General features: G+C 38.3%; 1 long non-coding RNA gene across 1 annotated transcript in view; it reads left to right on the top strand.

Moving 5' to 3' along the window:
- LOC148125255 (uncharacterized) overlaps positions 1 to 20,910 on the top strand; it is a 46,104-nt gene that overhangs the window by 16,879 nt on the left and 8,315 nt on the right. The window contains exon 2 of the long non-coding RNA XR_015744405.1: positions 4,383 to 4,519. This is a non-coding gene — a long non-coding RNA (uncharacterized LOC148125255). The remainder of the gene's footprint in view (positions 1 to 4,382; positions 4,520 to 20,910) is intronic.

Below are 20,910 nucleotides of genomic sequence, written 5' to 3'. Positions count from 1 at the left end.
TTAGAAAAGAGCCATCTATTAGATAGTCATCTATTAGAAAAGATGTAGTAAACCCTGAAGAGTGCAGGGTTTAATAACCTCTTTAATAACCATGATTCTATTGGGAAATGCACACATGATGGCTTCATGTATCATTATGAGTTCACAATTCATAGCAAATCTGAGATTAATGGGATTTATTTAGGTAATAAATAATTTTAAGGGTTTATCAAATTAAATATGCAGTTCTATTCAGGCATTTTGTATTACTTTGGGAGTGGAAAGGGGTTATTGCTTTTTTATTGTTTTATATTGGTTTTTTATCTTTGTAAGTCCCCCAAGTCACTGAGAGTGGGTTGGGCAACAATATAAATTTTCTTAAATAAATAAATAAAATATATGTTTGCCTGGTTAATAAGGAAAAAAATCAGGAGCTTTATTTAAAGGGCATTCATCACCAGATATTGGAGAAGAGTCCTGAGAATACTACAGACAGCCAAGAAAACAAACTGATTGATCATCAAACAAATCAACCCAAGATTCTCCCTCAAAACACAAATGATTAGTTTCAAATTATCTTATTCCAGACACATTATGCAAAAACCCAACTCTCTGGAAAAGACGCTGACACTGGAAAAGGTGGAAGGAAAGAAAAGAAGAGCAACAAAATGGAGGAATCAGTTATAATAGCAATGAGTACACTACTTGAAAGAACAAATATAAAGATAGATCATCATCAGAACATCTACCTATATGGTTGCTGGGAGTCAAAAACAACTTAAGGCACATAATCAATCAATCCTAATGTTGTGATGGTCAATCAACAACATTACTGGAGGCTTTCCCACTTATCAGCTTTTTCCTACTAAGCTGTCAACATTTTGTCCAGCAAAAGAAAGGCTAGGCCTGATGCAGTGAAGATCATCCCACAGTTCCATCCACTTATTGTTCCAGAACTGTGAGTTTCTCAGGTTTCTAGATGTAGCAAGAAATGGTATCTGATCATAACAAAAATATAGATAATTTTCATCACAAAAACATTATGAATCTTGTGTGGATTCATCACTGGAGACAGGGGTTCAGACAGAGGAGCAAGTGATGTCATGTAAATGCCATAGTTTGCATCATTTGCATGATGACATAATGACATGCATCATGGCTTGTACCACATGCCTATGCTGGCCTGAAAGTTACTGGAAAAGTTTACTTTCACAATTAAAGAATAAGACAATAATAGGGATCTTTTGATTCTACCAATATATAATTAAACAATTATATCTAGTGACTCAATGTTTCCATCTACACCACAATCTACCTTCATGCCCTTTCTTGGCATTTAGTGCTTTTTTTAAGTCTGTTGTCATCCTTGTTCTTTGTTAGTTTTAAATTATTCCCCAGTGTCATTTTTTTCACGCAAAAACATGAACTCAAACGTATATAATAAACATTCATATTTAAGTATCACTTGCACACTGCAGGTTTTAAGTAAATAATTCCCTCCTTTCTCAACACATTATGAGTTTAGTTCTGCTAGATCTATTCACACTGGCTACAATTTCAATATTCAACCTGCAACTTCAATTAAATAATTATCTTGAGTGGCCAGGCTGGGAAAGCGTGCCATTAGAGGAGCCAGCATATAATAACCTCTATACATTAAATATCATTATATAAATATAATTAATGCTGATACATTCTTTTTTGTATTAATAAAGTGTGACTCTTCCAGTTGATTTCCTGGCAGTGGAGAAAATTGAAGGGTTAGTTTGGTTTCTTGGCAGCTGATAATATCTACTTAAATGATGAGCCTAGATTTTGGTGCATGAGTAAAATGAAATCTTGTCTCATTCTATTGTCTTACACTTTGCTGTAATGTTATAGTTAGGCAGATCAGAGAGAGAAAGAAGCATTGTGTGTGGGACCATTGCTACCTTGGGATCATCATTACTATTTCACCAAACTAACAATATTCAGGTTCATCTTGGAGGATTACTAGATAATTTCATCTATTTCTACTCTGAGTTGTACATATACATTTTTGAATCTGTTCCATTTCCTTATGTATTTATATAGTGCTTCTAAGGTATATTTCTGAATATTTCAAAACATACATATCCAAATCCATTAATCCTAAAGTAGGTTAATTTATGTAGTTTTTGGCCTGTTTTTAGCAAAACCTGCATTACCAAATATATATAAATGGAATTTTGAACCAGTAAATTCTGATCTGCAAATTAGTCCAGGATAAATAGAGTAGAATAGAGTAGAGTAGAGTAGAGTAGAGTAGAGCAGAACAGAACAGAACAGAACAGAACAGAACAGAACAGAACAGAACAGAACAGGAAAGGACATTGTAAGTCTTCTAGTCCAGCCTCCTGCTTAAGCAGGAGAAGCTATACCATTTCAGACAACTGACTGTCCAGTCTCTTCTTAAAAACCTCCAGTGATGAAGCAACCACAACTTCTGGTGGCAAGCTGTTCCACTGGTTAATTGTCCTCACTGTTAGGAAGTTTCTCCTTAATTTCAAGTTGCTTCTCTCTTTGATCAGTTTCCAATCATTGTTTCTTGTCCTGCCCTCTGGCGCTTTGGAGAATAATTTGACACCCTCTTTTTTGTGGCAACCCCTGAAATATTGGAATGCTGCTATCATGTCACTAGACAAGTTATGAATGAGGGCTGCCATATCCATTTGCAAAAAAATTAATGCAGACTGCTAAATGGCAACTGAACTAAGTTTCCTGTATGGCTTTGCTGCTGTCTAGTTGGTCATCTAGATTTTGTTTCCAAAATGGTCATCTAGTAGCCCTATCAAATAGACTTCATGAGGTTAATCAAGCAACTCTAACAGACAAATTAGATTGTGTGAATACTGCAGCGAACTCATCATAACAGCAGTTTATGAAGTTTACTTCTAGAGAGGTATATATCGGCATATAACCTTAATAATCCAATTACACTCTTAAATTAATTGGAGAAACAAGAAGGAAAGGAAGAAGGATGTTGGCAATAAGGTATCATCTAATAAGCACTTTCCTGTCCTAGGAAAAAAAACTAATTTACTAAAATAGGTATATGTTTCTTTTTTGGCTATAAAAGTCCATTAAAAGCCCATACCTTGTGAACAAATGGTTTGAGCTGTTTGTTGTGTTCTACTTGTCTGCCAAAATATGAGGAATGTTTTGCAATGTCTACAAAAGTCTATGATTAGGCTGATATGCATGTTGACGCATATGAGAAAAATTCAGCCTCTTAAAGAATTTTTTAAAACTTGTCTAGATTGGATGGAGAATGTCACTGTATCCTGAATAATTGTAAATAGTCACTAAACATGCAATCTATTTTAATTCCTGCCCTTTTATAAAGAAAGAAATTTTCTGGCTGAAATCAAGAGGCAAAATTATATTCCTGGATTGCAGTCCATTGGGAATGTCATAGATATTCATGTGAACATCCAATTAATTATCCACAGTAATTAACAATTTGCCCAAGAGTATCTGAAAAGCCATCCAGAATCCCTTTGTAGAGTGAGATGAGCAGCATATGAATTAATGAGATAAATAAAAGGAAAATATCACAATTTATACAAGTTTACTTTCTGAAAAAAACAAATAACTTCTAGTTAGTTTCATGATATTGGAGCAAGCTGATAATACTATTGTCTTCCTGACCTGTTACTAATTTCCACTGAAAAAGACCTAACACATCAGACCTTGTTACTAATTCAGCAAAGCCAATTATATTCCCTTATTCTAAATCAAATCAACTGTCTCTCTAATTCATACCAAATAACAGCGCATAACATCATTTTCCCATCAACCATTGTCAGTTGTCAGCATAATCACCTGGCTAGTAGAAGAGCACAGTGCTCTTCTATTAATAGCAGAAAACAGATAATCTTGGCCAAAATAAGACAACTTATCACCTAATCAGCTAACTGATGAAGAAGATATCATGATTTCCTTCTCTTAATGATGATAATAACCCAATGATTGTTCAGTATTTCTGAGAAGAAGGAAGAAGAAGGAAAAGACTAAGGAAGGATTAAGGAAGACTAAGGAAAGAGGGGGACAAGATGTATAAAGATATGCATATGGGTATATGCAGGGGTGGGATCCAACCGGTGTAACTACCAGTTCAGTGATTTTACATTTTGCTGCGTGCGCATGTATATTGTCATCATCTAGCTGCCTGGACAGCTGAGCAGTACTGTGTGCGGGTGCGCAGCAGTTGAAAAAGCACTTTTTTCCTGCTTTTTCAACCGCAGCTGTGTCATGCAAAGCAATTGCAGTTAAAAACACAGGAAATAAAGGTCAGGTAAGAGCCGGGTGGGTGGGTGGGTGAGCCAAAACAGCAGCAGACATAGAAACAGTTCTATCTATGCTCTCTGTTTGCTGCTTTTCAGAGCAACCGGTTCTACAGAAGTGGACAGAACCGGTCTCAGCTGTTCAGCCAGATTCCAGGAAGAAAGGGAAACAAAGCTCTCATGACAAAGCTCTACAAAATGAGTCTTTATTCATCCATATACTGCTCCAGATTCAGGTAATAACAAGGATCAAGATAATATTAAAGTCAGCTCTGGCGCTCACCGCAACCAGAGCTGTATGAGATTACCCACCATCTGGTGGAAGCTACCGCTAAATATCCGGTTACTATGTGATACCCCAGATACCGTGCATTCACCCGTTAAGTGTCCACCCTCCATTACCGTACCCTCGCAACGTCCTAATCCCCATATCCCACCATCACCCTTGTGTCCACCTAGTGAATATCCCTCCAGAAGTCATTAATGTAACGTCCAGCATGTTAATCGCTCTGCTGATAGTTGCCCACAACTTGTGACAGTTCAGTGTCTGACGTCATCAGGACTCATCGGCAATCGTCATCGGCAATCCAAACCCCACATCGGTTGGCTATCAGGTATTTCCTAATGCGGTAGAACACTCAGATGCTGGTGTCACGGCTTCAGCATGCCGTTGGGACGTGACTCCGGTAGAATCCCACCCCTGGGTGTATGTGCTTATGAGATCCAGTAATGAATGCATGATGTTCTCAGGATGGAAACGTTTGACTACTTATGATTTGAATGCTGTAATTTTCAACACATTATTGAGAATTTCAACAGTATTTCATACTCTCATGTTCAAACTGATCGCCCAATTTTAAAAAAGCACATTTTTAAAGTGCTCGATACAAAAACTATCACCACAACAAAACTGCTTTGGGTCACTGGTGGCAATAAGTAGTCAAAAGGGGGCAAAAATTGTGCTTCCAGTATTGTGTGCCTGTGTTAATATTTTGCTTCCTTAATAATTTGGAGCTGAATAGGATCTCTTTACCACTGCAAATTATTCTCTTTACCACTGCAAATTATCATATTGAAAAAACTGAAATTGTTTATATGGGTTCCCCTTGTTAGCACCCACCCTCTTAGATGAATGGAATGTTTTGGGAAATATTGAATAGGCAGAGTATTATATTTTCCCTAAAGGAGTAACAAGTTTCTAAAGACAGAAACTCAGAGCTTCGGCCCCCTTCCCCCAGCAGATATTTGGTGCCCATTGAGAAGGACTGGGCCAGCCTATCTACAAAACAAAAGACCTTCAGCTTCAGGATGATGGGATTACCCTTCAGGGCAAAGCCATTCAGTCACAATAGAAACTGCACAACGAAGCCCCTTCATTGCATCAGCCCAAGCTTCAACCAAGTTTGACTCAGATAACCTACAAAATCAGCTATGACCCCTGCATAGCCCCATGGGAGTCTGACAGCAACCAATAGAATACATGCCCTTGGCACAGGAACAGAAAGATCAAAGGCAAGGTCCAAGAGAGGGTATAAATAACCCTCAGTCTCTACTCCATGTAGTCAGGTGCCCAGGACCATGTGGACCCATAATCCATGTGGTACTGTTCATCAATAAACCATTTTTCCAATCAACCTCCATGTTTCCAGTGTCTTTCTCCCCACTTGGAACTGAACCAGATGGATATTTCTTCCAACATTACCTTTCCCAGAGTTAAAACATCAGATTTTCCTCTGCACTAAGTCACATCCACTTCATAAAATATGTGGCAATCAGCATCAACTTCTCTCTGAGGAGCACATGTTGCTAAACCCTCCAACAAGAACTACAAGCTCAGTCCTGCACAAACTGAAACCTTGATGCATAGTGATTCTGGGGAAGCGACAGTTTGCAGCAAATTCAGTACCATGTTTTTTCTTATTCCTGGAACCCAAAACGCTCTTTAGCATTCTTGCTTGGGAGTGTTTAAGATTTTTGCTTTCAGACAGAGCTAAATAGCACAATCGCCTGCCTGCATCAAGGGGATATAAAAGAACTTTACAGAAATAACATGTTTTTCCATGTCCTACCTTTTTTGTCAGATGTCTTGCCAAACTCCACTGTGGGCTTGTTTATACTATCCAGGGATACCAAGGTCATTCCTGGAGATCTGAGGTCCTGGATTAACAATTTTGAGCTTCTATTTCCTACCATGAGCTGTAAGTTCCCAGCCTTGACAAGTAATCAAATGATACCCAAATACTGACCAAACAGGTTAAAAAGAAAATATAGATTAGGGTGGATCCAAATCAACAGTGAGACAACATAACTGCATTCATTCCTTTTGATTTCATTAAGACTAAAGCCTGACTATTTTCATTTGGATCTAAGTCAGTGTTTCAGGAACATTATTAATTTTGCACAATTTATTAACATTAAAGATATGGCGGTTTGAATATCCTTTGATTTTTGTGTCTACATTTATTCTAATAATAACAGTAGCATAGCACTTAGATTTATATATCGCTTCACAGTGCTTTACAACCCTTCTAAATTATTTACACAATCAGCATATTGCCCCCAATAATCTGGGTCCTCATTTTACAGACCTTGGAAAGATGGAAGGCTGCATCAATCTTGAGCCTAGTGAGATTCGAACTGCCAAATTGCAGGCAGCCAGCAGGCAGCAGAAGTAGCCTGCAGTATTGCATTCTAACCACTGCACCACCACAGCTCAATGCATTACATTATTATGCATAATGTAGCAAAGTTGTGTACAGCAGAATGTGCATACATAAATGACTTCTGGTGTAGATGAATAATCTTTTGTCATATATGAATAAATTAGTAATTGTAATCTTATTTCAATATTTTATATTATTAGATTCTGTTGTATAATTTATCCTTTATATTAATTTATTGCATATAGACTGTTTAGTTTCAGAATTCATTTACAATTAATGTTTTGGTTCATTTTTTTCTTCTCTAACATTAAGTATTAGTTTTAGTTAATTGCCTTAACAGAATAGTGGAACTACTCTATTTATTTATACTTCAATATGTTACAACTGCATGCTGGTTTTTGTCAAGTTTTGTTTCAAACTAATCAGTGAACAAAGTAAAAAGTATCAAGTACTATGCTCCTTGCAATAAGACCAGCTTGCATCTGATTGATTGATTGGTTGATTGATTGATTGATAGTATGTAGTACAAGTGGGTACTTTTTTGATTTGGCCAAGAATAGACATTATAGTACCCTCCAGATGTTTTGGCTTACAATTCTGATCATCCCTGACCACTGATCATGGGTTTGACTGATATACCCTCTGTCCTATTGGATTTCAGTCTTAGCATCTGAAGTGTCATTGTAGCTCAACCTAAAGGAGATCATTTGATGGGCCATATTATCAAATAGGTCCCAACCTTCATATACATTGGTACAAGCTAGGCTAAACCAAATCCCTTTTATTTCAAATGTATATTTGGTGGCCCAATGGTTGGTGTAGTATTGCAGGCTGACTCTGCCTATTGCCAGGGGTTCAATCCTCACCGACTCAAGATTGACTCGGCCTTCCATCCTTCTGATGTTGGTAAAATGAGGACCCAGATTCTTGGGAGCAATATGCTGACTCTGTAAACCGCTTAGAGAGAGCTGTAAAGCACTGTGAAGCGGTATATAAGTCTAAGTGGTATTGCTATTGCTATATGTTAGTTTGGTATGGTCTGTATATATTTGTGTGATCTCCACATATATACAGATTGATCGTTTAAAACCTGTGAATATCTTGGTTATTTCTAACTTAACGTTATTGTATGTTATTGTGCCTGATTCTCAAAATGATCTGTTGCAAATAAAACATATCCTGAATCTACATTGCATTTTCCACCAGAATATATTTCCATAGTAATGTTTCTTTTAAAAAAAAAAAAATTCTAAGACAAAACTTTGCAAGTGTATGTTTTAGTTCTTTTTCAACTTAGCAAGAAACACTGAGCCAAAACAAATGTATTTAATGTAATCACTGAGATGCTTTTCATGATGACAGAACATTTCTGCCAATGCAAGGGATCAAATGAAATTGTTGGGTGGAGGACCAAACCAGGATGCTCTTAAAGCAAATACCAACATTGCTTTTTGCTCATCATCTCCTTTGACGGGTCTTTGTGAGACTGTGAATAGTCTTGATTGTGCTGAGAGTGAAGTCATGCTCAATTAGCATAAAAAGAATGCATCCTACAATTTGGGGTTTTTTTGGAGAAAACATTTAAGTCCCCCACCCACCCAGAAACTGCTATTGTGAAACACACTGCCAGCATTGATGCAGTCACTCATTTATTTTCATCTGTGTTTACTCTATGAATATTTTTTAAAATTAATTATGGATTATTATTCTTTCTGCTGGCATTTTAAACATGTACAGCAGGAAAAAAAAATTAAATGAGCCCTCATAGGAAACCAAGCTCTTTCAAATTAATTTAATAAAAAAATGGATTTCCCCCCCTAGTATTTGATTTAGTCTGGTAAATATCTAGGGAGAGCTCTGGGTAGAAAAACAGATTATGAATTTAAATATTTCATAAATAAATTGTACTATATAAATTTACTGCTGTTGGGAGAAATATGCATCTGATTCAGTTCCAAGCCGGGAGAAAGACACTAGAAACATGGAGGCTGATTGGAAAGATGGTTTAATGGTGAAGCAGAACCACCAAACACATGGGTTCTGGGCAGCTGACCACATGGAGTTGAGAATGAGGGGTATTTATACCTTCTCTTGGGCTTTGAACTTGAGCTTCCTGTTCCTATGCAAGAACATATATTCTATTGGCTGTTGTCAGACTCTCATGGTGCCATGTACAAATCCTAGGAGTTTGTCTGAGCTAAGCTTGGTTGGAGTTTGGCTGATGCAATGAAGGGGATTGTTGGGCAATTCCTATTGTGGCTGAGAGCTAATCCTACCTTTGTTCAGACCTTGCTGCAGGGATTTTTTGCCTATGAATAGATAAATAATAAATAAATGAATATATAGTTCCTCTGAATATAGTGCAATCTTATTTCTGGAACAACTTTAGTGGATTCATTCCAAGCAAAAACAGTGAACCCATATATATAGTTTTTAACACAAATTAAAATGTCATACTGCATTCTTTTATGGTATGGGATCAGCTCTGTAGCAGAACAAAAAGCTCTACAGAGAATCATTAAAACTGCCCAGAATATCATTGGGCTCCAGCTACCAGCCCTGGATGACATCTTCGCATCTCACTGTTTGAGGAAGTTGCACAACATTCTCAGAGACTCTTCCCATCCTGCTTACAATCTTTATTCCTGTTGCCTTCTGGCAGAAGATACAGAACAATTAAAACTCGGACCACACGTTTTCTGAATAGTTTTTATCCCAGAGCTATAATTGCACTTAATAATGAACTTAAGGACCACCATCAGTGAGCTATTGGACAGTATTACTTGGTCTGTTGTGTGGATGCTTGTGTGTTTTTAGGAGGCGGGGAATTTTGGGGAGGTATTTGGGGATTGTCATGTGTGTGTGCATGTTTAGTCTGGTCTCTGGGTGTTATATGAATTTCGTTGTATGTATACTGTGTATATATGTACAATGACAATAAACAATTCAGTTCAAATGAGTGAGAGAACTGTGGCATTCTATGACAAACGGACATCTAGACAGGTTTGTAGATTCCACCATACCCTTAAGATGTGAAAAACATCTGGTATTATTATTTCACTCTGCAAACTATAGGAGTGACTCAGGCTTACCACCATGCTCCACAGGCCACATATCAAGACTTGGACATTATGCCAAGACCACAAAGAATAAGGATGATAACAATAATAAATAACTCTACCATTATAATAGGCTGCACAAAAAATATTTCAGATATTTCTGATTGATTAAAATATCCTGCTGTTTATACAGAGCTTCCTAATGACTCACAATGCAGTGATGTCAGCAAAATGCCAGACATTTTTCCATCCAAAACAGAGACAACAGCCATATGTTCAGAAAATAGTTTTCTCCTTAGTGCATGTTTATAAAGAGAATGAATAGACACAGCCCTAAATGAGAAACTTGTAGTGTTATTCAAAGATAGCAGAAGTATGTTTGACTAGAAGGGAGGGAAAGCATTGTTTGGGTAAGTTCATAATATTTTGGTTGCACGTCAGAAAGAAGCAAAGAAGGGAGAGAAAAATAAACATTTCTTTATTTCTTGGTCTTGTATTGCAGAAGAGAACTTAAGCAAGAAAAACATATCCCTGATATGTTTGGGACAGATGAAAACAGTTTGCTTTCCATTTGTGTGCATTATAACTCGTTTATTCAAGGTCTGACATTCAAAATATCTCTAAAAGATGGACCAAGACAACTTCATGGGCCTCTCAATTTCAGGATAGACTATAACTCCCAGAATTCTCCATGCTGGCTGGGAATCCTGGGATTTGAACTTAAAGACACCATCAATGAGCTGTTGGACAGTATTACTTTGTTGTGTGGATGCTTGTATGTTTTTAGGAGGCGGCGAATTTTGGTGGGTGGGGAGGTGTTTGGGGATTGTCATGTGTGTGTGTGTGTTGACCTCTCGATTTCAGGATAGACTATAATTTCCAGAATTCTCCATGCTGGCTAGGAATCCTGGAATTTGAAGTCTAACACATCTGGAAGATTTCAGATAGGAAACTATGAGATTCATCATATGAACAACCTTTGAATTGGGTATAAAGGCCTATGAGCCAGGAACAGTCTTTTTTAAATATGGAGGAGGGATACACCTCCAGGATCTGAAACTGATCTTTTGGAGTGGGCAGGAAGGAAGGTTCTCAAAACAATTTATTATTTTAAACCCCAATGGTTAGTGTGTGTCTCCAGAAAGTGGCAATTGCCACAAAAGATGACAATATAGTCTTAAGGGAGAAAGATAAAAGAACTATTAAAATAAGGCAGGAAGTGTTATTGGTGTATGTTGCCTACATTGCTTACATGTGTACATGAGCAATCTGCATAACCACCTACACAAACACAGATGTACATATATATGAGAGTTCCCTTTTTTGATCACCTTTATAGTCTAGCAAATACTCAAGGCAGCTTACAAAATTTAAAAATGAAACAGATTAAAATCAACAATGAAATATAAATTAAAATAATTTAACAAGATATATTTTGATAGATTTTCTAAGCCCTGAGGGTAACTACGATCCCTGAGGAAACCCTTTAAGCAAGATAGAAGAGGCCTTCTTCCACATGCCAGAATGATGGGAGTTTTATAAATAAATAATCCCCAAAGCAATATTCTCATTGGTTTCAACCTTTACAAGTCTTTTCTGTTAAACATCTTACCTGATGTGTTAACTAATTCATTATATGGATTATTGTTTTAAATGTGTGGTTGTGTGTGAAAGATGTCATCTCATAAAGCCATATTCAGTTCAGAGCGTATAATGTCTATTGCTGTCTTCCCCATCAAAGAAAATCAAGCAACCTAGGATGCTGTGGGAGCTGGAATAACTATCTATGGAGCTTCTCAGTCATCCAGGTCATGGTTGTCCCAAATGTGCTTTTTCAAAAGGCAACTGGACTTTGCAGTTTCCTTGAAGATATTTTGCTTCTCATCCTCGTCTTTCCTGGAAGACATTTTGCTTCTCATCCAAGAAGTTTCTTCAGTTCTTCAGTCAGAACTGAAGAAGCTTCTTGGATGAGAAATGAAATGTCTTCAAGGAAAAAAAACAAGGTCCAGTTGCCTTTAAAAAAAGAATCTTTGGGATAACCATGACCTAGATGACTGAGAATATACAGTAAATTAGGCTGGGATTGAGGAGAAAAAAATAGAAGCTCATAGTCCCTTAGTTCAACTCAGTCCTTTAGTTTGTGTATACAAGCAGCATCTTTCCCATGATCAGTAACTGAAGATATTACTATGATCAACTAGTAATTTAGCAGTATCTGTGTAGATTGCATAGACATCAGTAGTATCCACCTGGGCAGGAACCTTGGATAAACCAATGACACTCTTGTTTCCTCCACCTTTTAGCAGCTATATAGAGATAAGGATTTCATTTACTAAACTATTTCTTTCTCCTTCTCTGAAACAAGTACTTCCGATTCCTCTTAGGCAGAATTCACTTACTGCCTGTGCCTTCACCTGCACACCTGCATACACACCTCATCTATTTTCTTTTCAGTAGCACATTTGCTTCCAATTAACATACTAATTTCATGTTTAACCTGCGGTAATTTATCTCCCAGTTCCCTCACCCAGATAGTTATTTTCATCAGTGCAAGACAAGGATGGAGGCACTGAGGATGTGTATTTAGCTGTTTGTTAAGTATTTTTCATTTCCTTTCAGACCAAAAGTAATATTTTGTCTGGCTAGCCAATGTCCCCCTTTTCTGTTAGATTGATTGATTGATTGATTGATTGATTGATTGATTGATTTGATTTGCCAATCACTTAGAAGATAATAGGTATAAGTATAAACATAGTTATGAATACATGAAATGGATACATATAAGAAAAATAAAAAGAAACAAAAGGACAGGAATGGTAGGTACTTGGTGCACTTATGCACGCCCCCTACAGACCTCTTAAGAAAGAGGTGAGGTCAATAGTAGACAGTCTAAGGTTAAAGTTTTGGGGGTTTGGGGAAGAAACCACACGGTCAAGTAGAGTATTCCAGACATTGATCACTCTGTTGCTGAAGTTGTATTTCCTGCAATCAAGTTTGGTGCGGTTTGAGTTTGTATCTATTGTGTGCTCTTGTATTGTTATGGCTGAAGCTGAAGTATTCATTGACAGGTAGGACAATGCAATGTATAATTTTATGTACTATACTTAGATTGGACCAAAGGCATCATATTTCTAGGTTGTCTAGGTCTAGAATTTCAAGTCTGGTGGCATAAGGTATTCTGCAACGAGTAGAGGAGTGGAGAACTCTTCTTGTGAAATATTTCTGGACTTTCTCAACTGTGTTAATATCAGATACATAATGTAGATGGGCAGCCATACAAATCTGATTAAGAAGTAAATAAATAAATAAACATTTACTTTCACAGTCAGTTTACTTCAGTGGGACTTGGATAATATGAAAGTTGCCTGTCAAGAATCTGCTGCAACATGGATGTACGTGGAATTTACATTTCAGTTCAGAATTAGAGAATATAGCTTGTACAGTAAGCATGTTTTCTTTAGTTCTGTTCATATAAAGCACCCTAATGGGTAAGTGCATAACATGAACAAGAATATTGAGTCCACTAGCCCCACAAATTAACCCTATTAGACAACACAGTGGCAACAGTAGATACCTTCAAGTTTCTAGGTTCTATTATGTCTCAAGACTTAAAATGGACACCTAATATCATCAAAAAAGCACAACAAAGAATGTTCTTCCTGAGCCAACTCAGAAAGCTCAGGATGCCCAAGGAGCTGCTGACACATTCTACAGAGGAATTATTGGGTCTATCATCTGCACTTCTATAACTATCTGATTTGGCTCTGCAACCAAACAAGACAGACACAGACTTCAACGGATAAGTAGAACTGCAGAAAAAACAATTGCTACTAGCCTGCCTTCCACTGAAGACCTGCATACTGCACAAGTCAAAAAGAATTCTGTGAAAATATCTACAGACCCCTCACATCCTGGACATAAATTGTTTCAACTTCTACCCTCAAAACAATGATATAGAGCAATGCACATCAAAACAACTAGGCACAAGAATAGTTTTTCCCCATGCCATCACTCTGCTCAACAACTAATTCCCACAACACTGTTAAACTATTTAAAAAGGCAGTATTACCATCATTATTCTCATCTTCCCTATTACCTATCTCCTTATCTTCTTATGACTATAACTTTGTTGCTTATCAATTTGTTGTATGTACATTGAGAGTTTACATACTGGAAACAAATTCCTTTTGTGTCTAATCACGCTTGGCTAATAAAGAATTCTATTCTATTCTGTTACATCAGATTAGTGTCTATGGAGATTCTCAGTCTTCCAGCTCATGGTTGTCCCAAAGGTGCTTTTTTAAGAGGCAACTGGACTTTCTGGTTTTAATTTGAAGACGTTTCGTTTCTCACCCAAGAAGCTTCTTCAGAGATTAGATTAAGCTTCAAACATTCCCAGATCCAATCAGAGTTAAATTGTAACTGCAAGTTATACCCAGGGAATTAACTAATCCTTTTTCTGTCTGTAGCAGAAATGACATCCTAGACAGCCCACCAATCCCTTGGACCATTTCAGTTCTCAGGCTAAATGGGAGGCAAAAAGGAAAGTGAAATGGGTAGAAGGCAGGTATGCTCACAATTTGCTCATTGTGATGGTGATCTCAGTCATCCCAAGATTTTACAGGCCATATTAAAAAGTAGGGAATGAACACTCCTTAACCCACTTGCTGGAAGAATTAAAAATGCCCAAGAGTTCACTGTCATAAATCATCCCTAAAAGCAGAGATGAGTTAATTGGCTGAGGAGGAGATTGCACTAGGCCAAGGGCATCCAAACTTAGCAAGTTTAAGACTTATGGACTTCAACTCCCAGAATTCCTGAGCTAACATGACTGGAGGGGGAATTCTGGGAGTTGAAGTCCACAAGTCTTAAAGTTGTCAAGTTTGAAGACCCCTGCACTAGGCCAACATGACTTTTATGCTTAATTTTAGTCCAAGGCGCTTAAATGTTTCTCAGGTTAATCATCTGAAATGTAATTGAATTAGAAACTTCAAAATCCATTCTGGGCATTGAGCAACATTTCTCTGTTATCTCTAAAAACAAGGCTCTGCACACAAGTTGAGAAGGCTTTGATGGCACACAAATAAAACATAAAATTATTTTATTTTTTCATGTCTTCTCTTAATATACTTCCAGAAATGTACTGTGAGTTTTTGCCAAAATTGTGTTTTCCACAAGCATCAGAATTTCAATTTCCAGAGTTCCCAGCCAGAATACCCTTCATGTTTCTAAAACATCTTCAAACTGAGGAAGCCATTTAGAAATAGAAATACAATCATAGGGCTCTAGTCCCTGCTCAAGGCAGGAGACCTTATACCAGGGGTCTGCAACCTTAAACACTCAAAGAGCCATTTGGATCCATTTCCCACAGAAAAGAAAACTCTGGGAACCAATAATTTAACAACCGGTGTGACTGGGTGGGCGTGGCCAACTCGACATCACTCAGTCCCACCCAGTCAGCTATAGAGTGAGTCTCCATCCCCTGCCATCCCCCGTTCCTTCTCAGGCCAGGCAAGGAATGATGGGGAGGGGAGGGGCCAGCCAGTGGTGGGATCAGCCAACTGGAAGCCACAGAGTCACATGTGGCTCCAGAGCTGCAGGTTGCAGATCCCTGCCTTATAGAAAAACAGTTGTCCAATTTCTTCTTAAAAACTTCCAATGCTGAAGCACCTATGACCGAAGCACCTAGAAGCAAGTTGTACTGATTCTCCCTGTCAGAAAATTTCTCTTTAATTCTAGATACTCAGTGTTAAAATTAGTAAAGTATTAAGAAGGAATCCTACACAAATCAATGTGAAGGCACATTTGTTTCTATCTGTGACAGATTCACACAACACAGAGTTTATATGACATGAAATAAGTCAATGAGGAAAGCTTTCTTGTCTCGTAAAAGTTTTCCCTAGGCTGCTGTCTTTCCACAATTCCAAATTCTTTCAAAGTCAACTTGAGAATCCTCATCTGGAAAATGGTGCTCCAGGTCTAAGTCATTTTCAGCATGTGACTCCTAAAGAATTTTTAATATTTCTCATTTTTTGGGACACAACCCAAAACTTTCTCTTCCATCAGCCTCGGAGTGTATGTGTATATGTGCGTACGTGTGTTTCTTTTTCGTTTTTCATAAATTCCATTTCTTTACCCCCAATAAAACAAAAATACCAGACCTTTGGAAAGCCAAACATTAAAGACAGAGATAGAAGCCAAATGGGGTACATTATTGCAATGGCTGCAAATATGATGTGTAAAGCAGAGCATGAAAGTCAGTGATTAAGTGGTAAAGAATACCAATTTTATTTCAGTTTTCTGCCAAATGCTTCTTGTGTGATCTTGGACAAGTCACTCAGGGACATATTTTAGAAAACAAAACAAAACACAAAACTGTATAAATAGAGATCAGGCCCACAATCTCTGCACTCCTCTCTTTCCTCCTTGTTAAAAAATGGCAGTTTAGACCTTCCTGTGTTCATCCATGAAATATAGAGATGTTGCATTTTGAAACTAAAGCACACTGGCAGAGGAAATCAGGCAGTGTAACTGTAATTGGATTGCACTTTTTTTAGTTTGCATGAAAAAGCCAGTTGGTGTAGAGCAGGGGTGTCAAACTCAAGGAGCCCATTTTTGCTGGCAGAGCGCTCGGGCTAACACAGGCACCCTCGACACAAGTGACATCAAGCTGGCCATGCGCACCCTGACCACGCCCTCCCCAGCTCCCCAAGGTCAAACACAACCCTGATGCAGCTCTCAATGAAATCAAGTTTGACACTCTAGTGTAGAAGTTAAGGCATCAGGGTAGGAACTGAAAACTAAGTTCTAGTCCCACCTTAAGTAGAAAGCCAGTTAAGTGACCTTAAGCCAGTCACTCCCTGTCGACCCCAGGAAGCAGGCAATGGCAAAACACTTCCAAAATCTTGCCTAGAGGACTCAAAAGCATCCAACAATTGCATGAGGCTTGTATTTGAATGTCCTTTCCCAAGTACACTTGCTGAATGTAGACACCGTCCTCTGCAAACTTTAAAAGGTTTTGTGAAAGTGATGAGCCTCATAAAGTATAGGAAAAGGAATAAGAAAGAAATATCACATTCCTGTCTAGGGCAATAGTTCATGCCCTTCCTCCATAGAGACAGAACCACTCAGTCATGTTCCTTTACCAATCATTGCCATTGTTTCCAAAAATAATAAATAAGTGAAAGCATTGGCTTTTGTTTGTGTTTCTGTTTGGTTTTGGTCAAGCTCCAGTTATTTTTCACTGGGAATTTGCCAAAGGAAATAGGAGGGAATAAACAGGAAAGTGCCATCTGTTCTGAATTCACTAGTCTGGAAAACAATCCTCTTAATTGAATGGAGTGCCTTTATCAATTTGTCCCTGAATATCTTTATAGGAGTCAAGAAAAGTCAAGATGGTGGCTGCAATCATGTGGTCAAAATTCTGAGTCTGTCAGATCTAAACCTTGTCTCCTTCTGTAAAAACAAATAAATAAATAAAAAACAAGCTACAATCCCAGCACAGCATCCATGCTATTATTTCAATCTGTGTTTTGGGAGGAAAGGTGGACAGGATAAAGCTATAGGGGAGGAATACCCGAGAAATGCTGTTGATTATTACATTTATAAATTGATTTCTTTTCTCCATAGCAGGATTTGTGAGCTGGACTGTCAGCAACTTTTAAGATCTCATTTTTAATTAATAAGCATCTAGAAAGTGAGAGTATGACATCTTCTGAACCAAGGCAGTGATTTCTTGCATAAACCAAGCAGCAATTTCTTTAAATGTCTTATTTATTCTTTGGTAACTTGAGGCAAACCACCCTTCTCTCAGCCCTCAAAATGCAACACAAGTTGCAGATTAAGATGGCTCTGTTCACCAGATCAACCTCTGGAGAATAATCACCAATATTTAAATATTGTGATGTGACAGGGGATGAGAAAAACAAAAGCTACAGAGGTATGTTAGCTTGGGGAAAAGATTTTTTTCAAAAAAAATGAGAGCATTTTTTGAATCTGTAGAAGGTTTTTATTCAGAAGATGGAAGACAGTGTTGTCCGCAAAGGCCAATGTGTGGGAATTTCAGGTAAGCCACTTTCAGCTAAACATTACAAGAAACTTCTTAAAATAGATTGAAACGAAAGAGATGGCTTCTGTACTGGAAAATATTTAAGCAAAATCTGGGTGGTCATATGAGAAGGATGCTCTTGTATCCTACATGGAACAGTTGACTGGTCCATATTGCTCCAACATCCTTTTGGGATCTGTAATTCAATAATTCCTGCACAATTAATTTTTTGGGGATCAACCACTCAATCTGTTATAAGTTCATTCATTCATTCTTTCTTTTTTCCCCTTACAAGAATTCAATGGAGATGAGTTTTCCTTGTGACTTCTTAACACTTCATTAACCTCAGCCTATTGGAAGACTTTCTGGGTGGCAGGACTAACCTCAGCTTTTGCTCTGAGGTTAGCACACTTCCTCAGCTCCCGGCTTCTTGAATGTGGCTAGCCACAAGCCTTAACTTCTGCTCTTGCTTGCACTAGTGGAATATTATACTTTTGTTTGGATTCTTCTAACACGCTGAGGAGTTCCTCTCAGCTCTCAACATACCGGATTGATCCAGGTCGACCATTTTAGTACTTACTCCTGGAGAAAAACTTCACTTGAAATTGTCCAAAACTGGGACAGCTTTTAGTCTCTTGACAATAAGTGACCATGTACCAAGCTAATACTTCACAAACATGGAATTAAATATTAGCTGCTTTTAAGAGTAGAGGGGGTTGGCAAGGCTTCAACACTGGTTCTGCACCCACCTCTTTCTCTGAGGCTTGCCTCTCCATTTGGCATTGTATTTCACTGTGCAGCCTGATTTGGTCACCCTTGCTAATTAAATACCAGCAAGCTCCAAGCCTAATATAACTAATTCCTGCCATAGATGAGTGGATTCCGCTTACGATACCCAAGCTTGCCAATTCCTATTCATGTCAACATTTCTAGCACCACTGACCAAAGAAGCAAATTACCCCTTCCACCAGGTGGAAGTTGTCCATCCAGAAGACTCTAAGCTTCCCCAAAGTCTTCTTGACTAGCTTACTCCCACACACATAGAATAGAATAGAATGGAATGGAATGGAATGGAATGGAATGGAATGGAATGGAATGGAATGGAATGGAATGGAACAGAATGGAACGGAACAGAACAGAACATAATAGAATAGAATTCTTTATTGGCCAAGTGCAATTGGACACACAAGGAATTTGTCTTGGTGCATATGCTCTCAGTGTACATAAAAGAAAAGATACATTCAGCAAGAATAAAGAATTATCAGGTACAACACTTAGTAATAGTCATAGGGTACAATAAGCAATCAAGTCATACTAGGAAACAGTCAATATAAATTGTAAGGACACAAGCGACAAAGTTACAGTCATATAGTCACAAGTGGGAAGGGATGGGTGATAAGGAATGACGAGAAGGTTAATAGTAATAGTAATGCAGACTTTGTAAATAGTTGGACAGTGTTGAGGGAATTATTTGTTTAGCAGAGTGATGGCGTTTGGGGAAAAACTGCTCTTGTGTGTAGTTGTTCTGGTGTGCAGTGCTCTACGGCGTCGTTTTGAGGGTTGGAGTTGAAACAGCTTATGTCCAGGATGTGGGGGAGGGGGGTCTGTAAATATTTTCACAGCCCTCTTTTTGACTCATGCAGTATGCAGGTCCTCAATTGAAGGCAGGTTGGTAGTAATTGTTTTTTCTGCAGTCCTAATTATTCATGACACACAAGACACACACAAGCCTTCAGACCTCTGCTGTTGCCTGTTATCCTGCCTTATTGATCTGATAGCCTCAGTCCTGCTCATTACTTAACTGCATTGCTGTAATGCCTTTCTTACCCAAATTCTGTTTCTATTAGCTACCTAGAATCAATCTCTGTCTCTTCAATGATATGCATCATCCCATTCTCTATGCTCTTTATGACAATAAGCTGCATGTTCAAGATCTTGTGGGGTCTCATCTTGCAGCGATGTTTACCCACTTTGGGGGGGTGGGGGTGGGGGGTCCTTATTTTCCATACAGGTCCCTCTGCCATGCATGAAAAGCAGTTGTGGTATAAGCACTGCCTTGCAGCATAAATCCCAGGGTTTGCCTAGTGGGATGAAAGTTTATTTTTAGCTGTGATTGTCTAGAATTATGGGCTGCACTGCAGCTTTTCACTCAGCAGCATTGGTGGGGAGAAAAACTGACGATGCAGTTGTAATTGAGTCTTCGTTAATGGGATTCTCTTTCAGCGATGTGAATGGCAGTCATTGCTTTCAAACCTCTGCTTCTTACCACCCTTATGTGCGTGGCTTGTGTAGCCACAAGTTTAACAGTAATTTCAACACTTTCCTCTCCAAAGAAAATGCAATTAAAGGTTGTGCAAAAAAGCAGCATTAATCAGAAAAATGTCGAACACTCTAAAATCAATTGATTCAGGCCCCAGTGCAAAGGATTTTCTATCATGTTTGTAATAGACTCCAAAAAATACACTATGTCATGGCTTTGTTAGAGTCGGACTCTGAGGGAGAGGGGAATAGCTGACAGGGAGTGGAGGTGTGGCTCCAGAGGTTGTGGAGGAGGCTGGGGAAGGGCAGAGGCCAGCTGGGCAGTCAGTGGAAGAACCAGGCCCATCCTCTTTGCATCCTAGTACATGCAGGGATGAACGGAGAAGGAAACAACTTGGCTTATGAGAGGAAGCGGCCATGATCCCCCACTATGGTTGCAGCTGGGGAGAATAATATATAAGAAAGATGGTTAAAATAGAGCATTGCTAGAAGCAAAGCATGTTTTCTTTTGGGCTGAAGTTATCTTGGTTGGTGTCCTTCCAACAGACTGTGCCTTGTTATCTCCCTGAAGTTGGTAATTACTTATCCTGGTTCGTTGT

The sequence above is a fragment of the Pseudonaja textilis genome, chromosome 7, assembly GCF_049901715.1.
Source record: "Pseudonaja textilis isolate UNSWEBS1 chromosome 7, rPseTex1.2, whole genome shotgun sequence".
NCBI classification, from domain to species: Eukaryota; Metazoa; Chordata; class Lepidosauria; order Squamata; family Elapidae; genus Pseudonaja; species Pseudonaja textilis.
This window is presented reverse-complemented; position numbering and strand designations above follow the sequence as displayed.